The following is a 7,296-nucleotide window of genomic DNA, read 5'->3' on the forward strand; positions in this document are numbered from 1 at the left end:
AAATGTTGAAAATCCCAATTGTTAAAAAAACGGAGGCATTTCTTCTATGCTTGATACCACAAGTGGGGGGAAAAAATCTCTCTATATGCAACTACAGCAGCCAGAGTAGTGATTGCTTCTAAATGGAAATCTCAGACCTTGCCCTCAAAAGAGGAGTGGATATGCAAATTAAATGAATATTTAGAACTGGCAAAGCTAACATCAATTATAAGATATCAGTCAAATCAAAAATTAAAAAAGGAATGGAAATGTTTTGAAGATTATATTGTTCTAAGAAAGATATGCTAATATGCTTAGAATAAAAATGTAAACTGGGTGGGACAGCCTGTTTTTTCACATGAAATCACAGTGGCTATTTTGGGTGCCGTGTTCTCACACCACAGTCTCACCCTGAAAAAAGTGGGTTTTTTCCTGGGCCACACTTTTGGGCATTATTCAAGATCGTGCCTCCAAAAGTGCTTTTTTTCCAGAGCGTTGGGTCTTTTGTGGTAATCTGTTCTTCCCATCCTTTCAAATACTTTGCTTATAGGTTCTGGGTACACTTCAAAGCGCAGCCCTTACGGGCTCCCAGCCACCTACCTTATTAATCTACCGGATTTCAGTCCTGAGTCCTTTAAGGACCTGGCAGCGCCCCTGCTTAGAGTAGTCGAGTCACTTAATAAGCACACTGTTTTAGTCAGGCACACAATTTGCCTTGTAGGGTCTAGCTCAGGAGAAAGCAGTTCGGTGAGTTTTCAGGAGAAGGCTATACAGAGTACTGCTATACGGAGTACTGACTGGTCAACCTGTCTCACATCACGAAGGCATTCTCTCTCCAAAGCAGTTTTTGAGTTTAAATATACCATTGTGCTTTATTTTTTAAATACAGTGCCAAACAGGTGTTGACCAGATAAACTTACAGGGTACTAAGGAAAAACTTGTTGAGTAGCACAAGAAGGGGCAGAGAGGAAGAGGAAGCCACCTTTGTATAAAGGGACATGGGTGGCTCTGCGAGTTAAGCCACAGAGCCTAGGAATTGCCGATCAGAAGGTCAGTGGTTCGAATCCCCGCGATGGGGTGAGCTCCCGTTGCTTGGTCCCTGCTCCTACCCACCTAGCAGTTCGAAAGCATGTCAAAGTGCAAGTAGATAAATAGGTACTGCTCCGGCGGGAAGGTAAACGGTGTTTCGGTCCGCTGCTCTGGTTCGCCTGAAGCGGCTTAGTCATGCTGGCCACATGACCTGGAAGCTGTATGCCGGCTCCCTCGGCCAATAAAGCGAGATTCGCGCCGCAACCCCAGAGTCAGTCACAACTGGACCTAATGGTCAGGGGTCCCTTTACCTTTACCTTTATGTTTGTAAAAAGCAAAGTGGGGTGGATAAGTGTGGAACAGAGCTTATTGTACAGAAGGGGACGGGGAATCACTCTGCATCCTTTATATTATTATTTACTAGATCTCAACCCAACTGTTCCCTTTTAGAAGCCTTCAACATTGCTCACAACAATACAAACAATAAGAGAGAAGTTTTTTCTCCCTCTTTCATGAGAGCCAGGGAAACTGAATGTTGAAAGATTCAGGACAAAGGGAAGCACTTCTTCAAGACAGCACATTGTTTAAATTATGGAATTTGCACCAGAAGTTGTAGTGATGATGGACACCAACTTGTGGGCTCTGCCCACTGCTGGCGTGCAGTCCCCAGAAGACTACCCCAGAGAGAATCCAGTCTTTGGCAGAATCATAGAATCGATGAGTTGGAAGAGACCATGAGAGTGATCCAGCTCAAATCCTTGCAATGCAGGAATCTTCTTTCCAACATGGGGCTCTAAGCCATGGCTCTGAGATTCCCTCCCCCCACACACCAAACTTGGTATAAACCAACACAAAATTTGTAGATTTCATACCTTAAGATATCTTTCTCTGAATCTTACTAACTTCATGCCTTCTCTGCAAGAAATGGATTGCCAGACCTCATACCACCCAAAACTACCAAGGCAAACTGCAGTGAGGAATGGTGGAGACCATCCTATGAAGAACTGATTGAAAGGCCACCATGAAAGAAATGGTGCAACAGAGTATCAGGAGATATTGCTCAAGTTCAGGTATAAAAAAAATCTGTCAGAATCTCAAGAAGTATTGGAAACAGTAGACTACTCATTTAAAAGAGTAGTTTTAAATCATGTTCTTCTGGCACAACCTTTTCTCCTATTTGTGCTACAATTTCTTAAACCAAGGCCAATTGGCCAGGGGTCTTTCTTGGCCAGGAAGTATGGGATAAATTGAATCTCTAAATTGAAGCAATGAGTAATAATCTGCAGATGGGGTGATCACATCATCTATTTGTATGCTGATGTCGTACTAGTGGTTTTTGAGCTGTGCTCTGTTGAACCCTGGGGCTCCTTGAGAGCTTCTGAGCACCTCTAGAGTGAGAAGATCAGTAACAGGAGACAAGTTCTTGGAAACAGAGTTCAGCCACCAAGCTTGCTATTCAATGTGTTTTGGGGCACACTTTGTTCATGTGGGCCGATGCCAAGGTTAATTATCTGTGAGCTCAACATGTCTCATGTGAATGGAGTGTGCTCATTCTTCTGAGTCCTCCCAGGGCTTAGTAGTATCTATGGGGAATTCCTCAGCAGGGGAGCCCATATGGAAAAGGTGGGAAGAAATGTGAAAATTGCTTGTTTACACTGAGCACTTTTGGTGCAATATTGTTCTTTCCATGGCTGCTGTTCACATAATAGCATTGAGAAAACACCTGCCATAACTAGGAGTCATTCGGAGAACAAGGAAGAGGACACCATCAAGTGCTCACAAGCTGATAAAGATCACTTTGATGAACAAGCAAGGAAGGATTGGAGATTAAAGCACACAGAAATGAGGAGATGAGGTTGCCAAGCTGAAGGACACAAGAAGTTACCTTATATTGCACCAGAACATTAGCTCTCTCGAGTCCTGTACTGACCATTCTGAGGGGCACCTCTTCCTTTTTCACCTGTCTAAAACAAAGCAAACACAAACTGAAGTGTAGGTGGTTTCCCATGAGGCAAGACACAGTGATAACAGCAAGAACCTTTATAGAACTACATAACTGGGAAACAGGAGCAAAGCTACTGCTTATATACATTCCTGAAAGCCTGGGCCACTCCCACACCCAACGTGATTGGCTGTCAAAACTTCCCAGCTGTGAATCACAACCCAGAGTTCAAGGGCCAATGGTAGAGGCCCAAATCCTAAAAAGTTCTGTGATTGAACATCATATATTGAATCAGAACACAGGAGCTCAGAATCCTTAGTCCAGACTCAAGCTCAGGCAAACACAGGTCACTGAATACAACTACAGTGGTGCCCCGCAAGACGAATGCCTCGCAAGACGGAAAACCCGCTAGACGAAAGGGTTTTCTGTTTTGGAGGTGCTTCGCAAAACGAATTTCCTATGGGCTTGCTTCGCAAGACGAAAATGTCTTGCGAGTTCCTGCAGGGTTTTTTTCCTCCCCCCCTTTTTCCCAAGCCGCTAAGCCGCTTATCAGCTGATCCGCTAAGCCGCTAAGCCGCTTATCAGCTGATCCGCTAAGCCGCTTAACAGCTGATCCGCTAAGCCGCTAAGCTGCTTATCAGCTGATCCGCTAAGCCGCTTATCAGCTGATCCGCTAAGCCACTAAGCCGCTTATCAGCTGATCCGCTAAGCCCGCTAAGCCGTTAATAGCGCTAATCCGCTAAGCCGCTAATGGGCTTGCTTTGCAAGACGAAAAAACCGCAAGACGAAGAGACTCGCGGAACGGATTCTTTTCGGCTTGCGAGGCACCACTGTATTTTACTTTTAAAAGACAACTGAAGGCGGCCCTGTTTAGGGAAGTTTTTAATGTCTGATGCTGTATTGTTTTTAATATTCAGTTGGAAGCCGCCCAGAGTGGCTAGGGAAACCCAGCCAGATGGGCGGGGTATAAATAATAAATAATCATTATTATTACTTCTATTGGAATCTAATATATGTGGTACAATTACTGCCTGGCCGACTATTCACATGGGCCTTAAAGAGGTCAGTTATTGCGTTACACAAAAGCAAGGCAGACTCTCAAGTAACTCTTCTGTTCACGTTTCCTAGGCTACACCAAAAAGAGGAGCTTGTGCATCATTCTCTCTTCCAGTGCTACATTTGTTTATTTCATACAATTCATTTACTGTTTAATACTAAAGAAAGAAACCCTCAGAGTGGTTTCCAAAAAGAATAATACAATAAAATTAGCAGTAAAAACAGTTGAGAACAACTATTAAAATAATTCAAAAAAGAAATTAAATTAAATGATAAACCAAAAACAAATTAAAGCACAACTCAACATATCTGGGTAGGATGCAAACTACAGTGGTGCCTCGCAAGACGAAAAGAATCCGTTCCGCGAGTCTCTACGTCTTGCGGTTTTTTCGTCTTGCGAAGCAAGCCCATTAGCGGCTTAGCGGATTAGCGCTATTAGCGGCTTAGCGGATCAGCTGATAAGCGGCTTAGCGGCTTGGAGAAAAGGGGGGGGAGGAAAAAACCCCTGCAGGAACTCGCAAGACATTTTCGTCTTGCGAAGCAAGCCCATAGGAAATTCGTTTTGCGAAGCACCTCCAAAACGGAAAACCCTTTTGTCTAGCGGGTTTTCCGTCTTGCGAGGCATTCGTCTTGCGGGGCACCACTGTACAGGAGATCAAGAGTTCCAAAAAGAATAGACTAATAGCAGCACCTAGAACCTGGCCTGGTAGCAAGTCAGGAATCAGTTCAGATCTCAAAGCACAGACATTATATGCGGGCAAATTTTCATTCTCGTTAGCAATCATGCTGCAGCATTTCGCACTAACTGCAGTTTCTGAATCAAGTGCAAGGGACCAATCATACAAATCAGGCACTTCTAGCCACCGAGGCTACCTGGGCCTCCAGTGACAAACAGACAGACTCCTTCAACTGGAGTGCAACTCCACCCAAGGTAGGCAACTGACCAGTTTGGGAGCTTGCTAAGATTGAAGTTCAGCTTCCTTTTCCTCATCCATTTCACCACTCCATCCAAGCACAGCTTTTCCTGAGTCTGATGTTATGGATAACTCCTAATGGCTGCTCTCAGCAGCTTTGCATAGATATTAAATAGCATTGGGGACAAGATGGCAGTCTTCCAATCCTACCCTCAGACCCAAAGGTAAGATTGGAACCACTGTAATTCAGTATACACACACACACACACACACACACACACACACACCACATTTCCATTTCCCACAGCTGGTCCAGGAAGATACCATAGTCAATGGTATCAAAAGCCAACGAGAGATCAAGAATCGGAGGCCAGGCCACACTCCTCTTGTCCTGCTCAAGGCAACCATCAGATGTCAAAGAAATAAACAACTGTCTGATTTTTAGAAGACACCTGATGGCAGCCCTGTTTAGGGAAGTTTTTAATATTTGTTGAATTATTGTACTTTAATCTTTTGTTGGAAGCCACCCCCGAGTGGCTGGGGAAACCCAGCCAGATGGGCGGGGTATAAATTAATAACAACAACAACAACAACAACAATAATAATAATTACCATGAGTGGCTCAGTCTCATGGCCAAGGCTTGAACCAAGTTGGAATGGATCTAAATAATCTTGCAGCACAGCTAGCATCTTCTGGAAACTAGGAGAGTAGACCTCCTAAACTCAGGTCCTGTAGGTTACTTTTTATGTCTGCCCAAACTGGGTGAGTGCAGTTCCACATATCTTTCTGTACACATCCTGTGTTACATCTACATCGGGGGTAGGAACACGGGTTGCACTGTGGTCTAAACCACTGAGCCTCTTGGGCTTGCCGATCAGAAGGTTGGCGGTTCGAATCTGTGCAATGGGGTGAGCTCCCATTGCTCTGTCCCAACTCCTGCCAACCTAGCAGTTTGAAAGCACGCCAGTGCAAGTAGATAAATAGCGGGAAGTAAATGGTGTTTCCGTGCGCTGCTCTGGTTTCTGTCCCGTTGCTCCAGAAGCAGTCTAGTCCTGCTGGCCACACGACCCGGAAAGCTGTCTGTGGACAAACGCCGGCTCCCTTGGCCTGAAAGCAAGATAAGCGCCACAACCCCATAGTCACTTTTGACTGGACTTAACTGTCCAGGGGTCCTTTACCTTTTTACCTACCTCAGGGGTACAACACAGTGGTGAGGCTGCACAGCAAGGTACTGGGGCCCCCTATTTTGGCTCCAGTTCAGAGCCGTGATATGCTATGGGGTCACCATGGTTGATTACCTGCATCAATATGGCCACCTATCCTCTTCAGAAAAAGGCAGTGGTGCGGCAGATACATCTCAAGCCTAAAAGTGAAGTTTCATTGAAATGACTAGATGATTGGCAGGGCTCCCTGTGAGCCAGGGATAGCAATTCAGTTTAATTTGTGTAAATTACCTGGATGCATAATATCCAATTACGCTAAAAGCAACAAGTCAGCTGATATGGTGAATTAATTAGCTAGATGAGGAAATGGTATTAAAGAGAGCAAATGACTGGATTCGTCGTCTGCCAATCTGCGATTTATTGAATGCTGAGTAGTGCTGGACATTGGGGGAAAAGATACTTTGTTTTTAGCAAGCAGCCATCTCAGCAAGTCGAACAGGGCGCCACTGCTCACAAGATGGGCCAGACGTGATCACAGGCTCAACAGGAATTACTGGCTTCGTTGTTAAAACACAGGGAACAAGGAAAGCTGGGTTCTCTTCCTGGAGGGAGAACTTCACATTAGTCTTTTTGTGCTTCAGTTTCTGTGTCTGTACAATGGGTACAACCGCTAACCATCCCCTTTCACTTAAGGATTGCCGAGCTGACTTTGTTAAGACCTGTAAAGAACAGGGAAACCCTTAAACGAAAAGTGCTGCAACATTTTGTAAATTACGAGTATATTAAATGTATCACAATATAACACGTACTAATACTCCAATTGGTATGAGCTTAAACAATATATGCATATATATATATAGTGTATAGTCCTGTTGTTGTTTAGTCGTTTAGTCGTGTCCAACTCTTCGTGACCCCCTGGACCAGAGCATGCCAGGCACTCCTGTCTTCTACTGCCTCCCGCAGTTTGGTCAAACTCATGCTGGTAGCTTCGAGAACAATGTCCAACCATCTCATCCTCTGTTGTCCCCTTCTCCTTGTGCCCTCAATCTTTCCCAACATCAGGGTCTTTTCCAGGGAATCTTCTCTTCTCATGAGGTGGCAAAAGTATTGGAGCCTCAGCTTCAGGATCTGTCCTTCCAGTGAGCACCAGGGCTGATTTCCTTCAGAATGGATAAGTTTGATCTTCTTGCAGTCCATGGGACTCTCAAGAGT

The 7,296-nt window shown here is 44.7% G+C and overlaps 1 long non-coding RNA gene across 1 annotated transcript in view; it reads left to right on the forward strand.

The window, feature by feature from the left end:
- Positions 1-3,950, forward strand: part of LOC128420806 (uncharacterized) — a 55,615-nt gene extending 51,665 nt beyond the window's left edge. The window contains exon 2 of the long non-coding RNA XR_008332128.1: positions 3,775-3,950. This is a non-coding gene — a long non-coding RNA (uncharacterized LOC128420806). The remainder of the gene's footprint in view (positions 1-3,774) is intronic.
- Positions 3,951-7,296: the final 3,346 nt, after the last annotated feature.

This window comes from Podarcis raffonei, chromosome 9, assembly GCF_027172205.1.
Source record: "Podarcis raffonei isolate rPodRaf1 chromosome 9, rPodRaf1.pri, whole genome shotgun sequence".
NCBI classification, from domain to species: domain Eukaryota; kingdom Metazoa; phylum Chordata; class Lepidosauria; order Squamata; family Lacertidae; genus Podarcis; species Podarcis raffonei.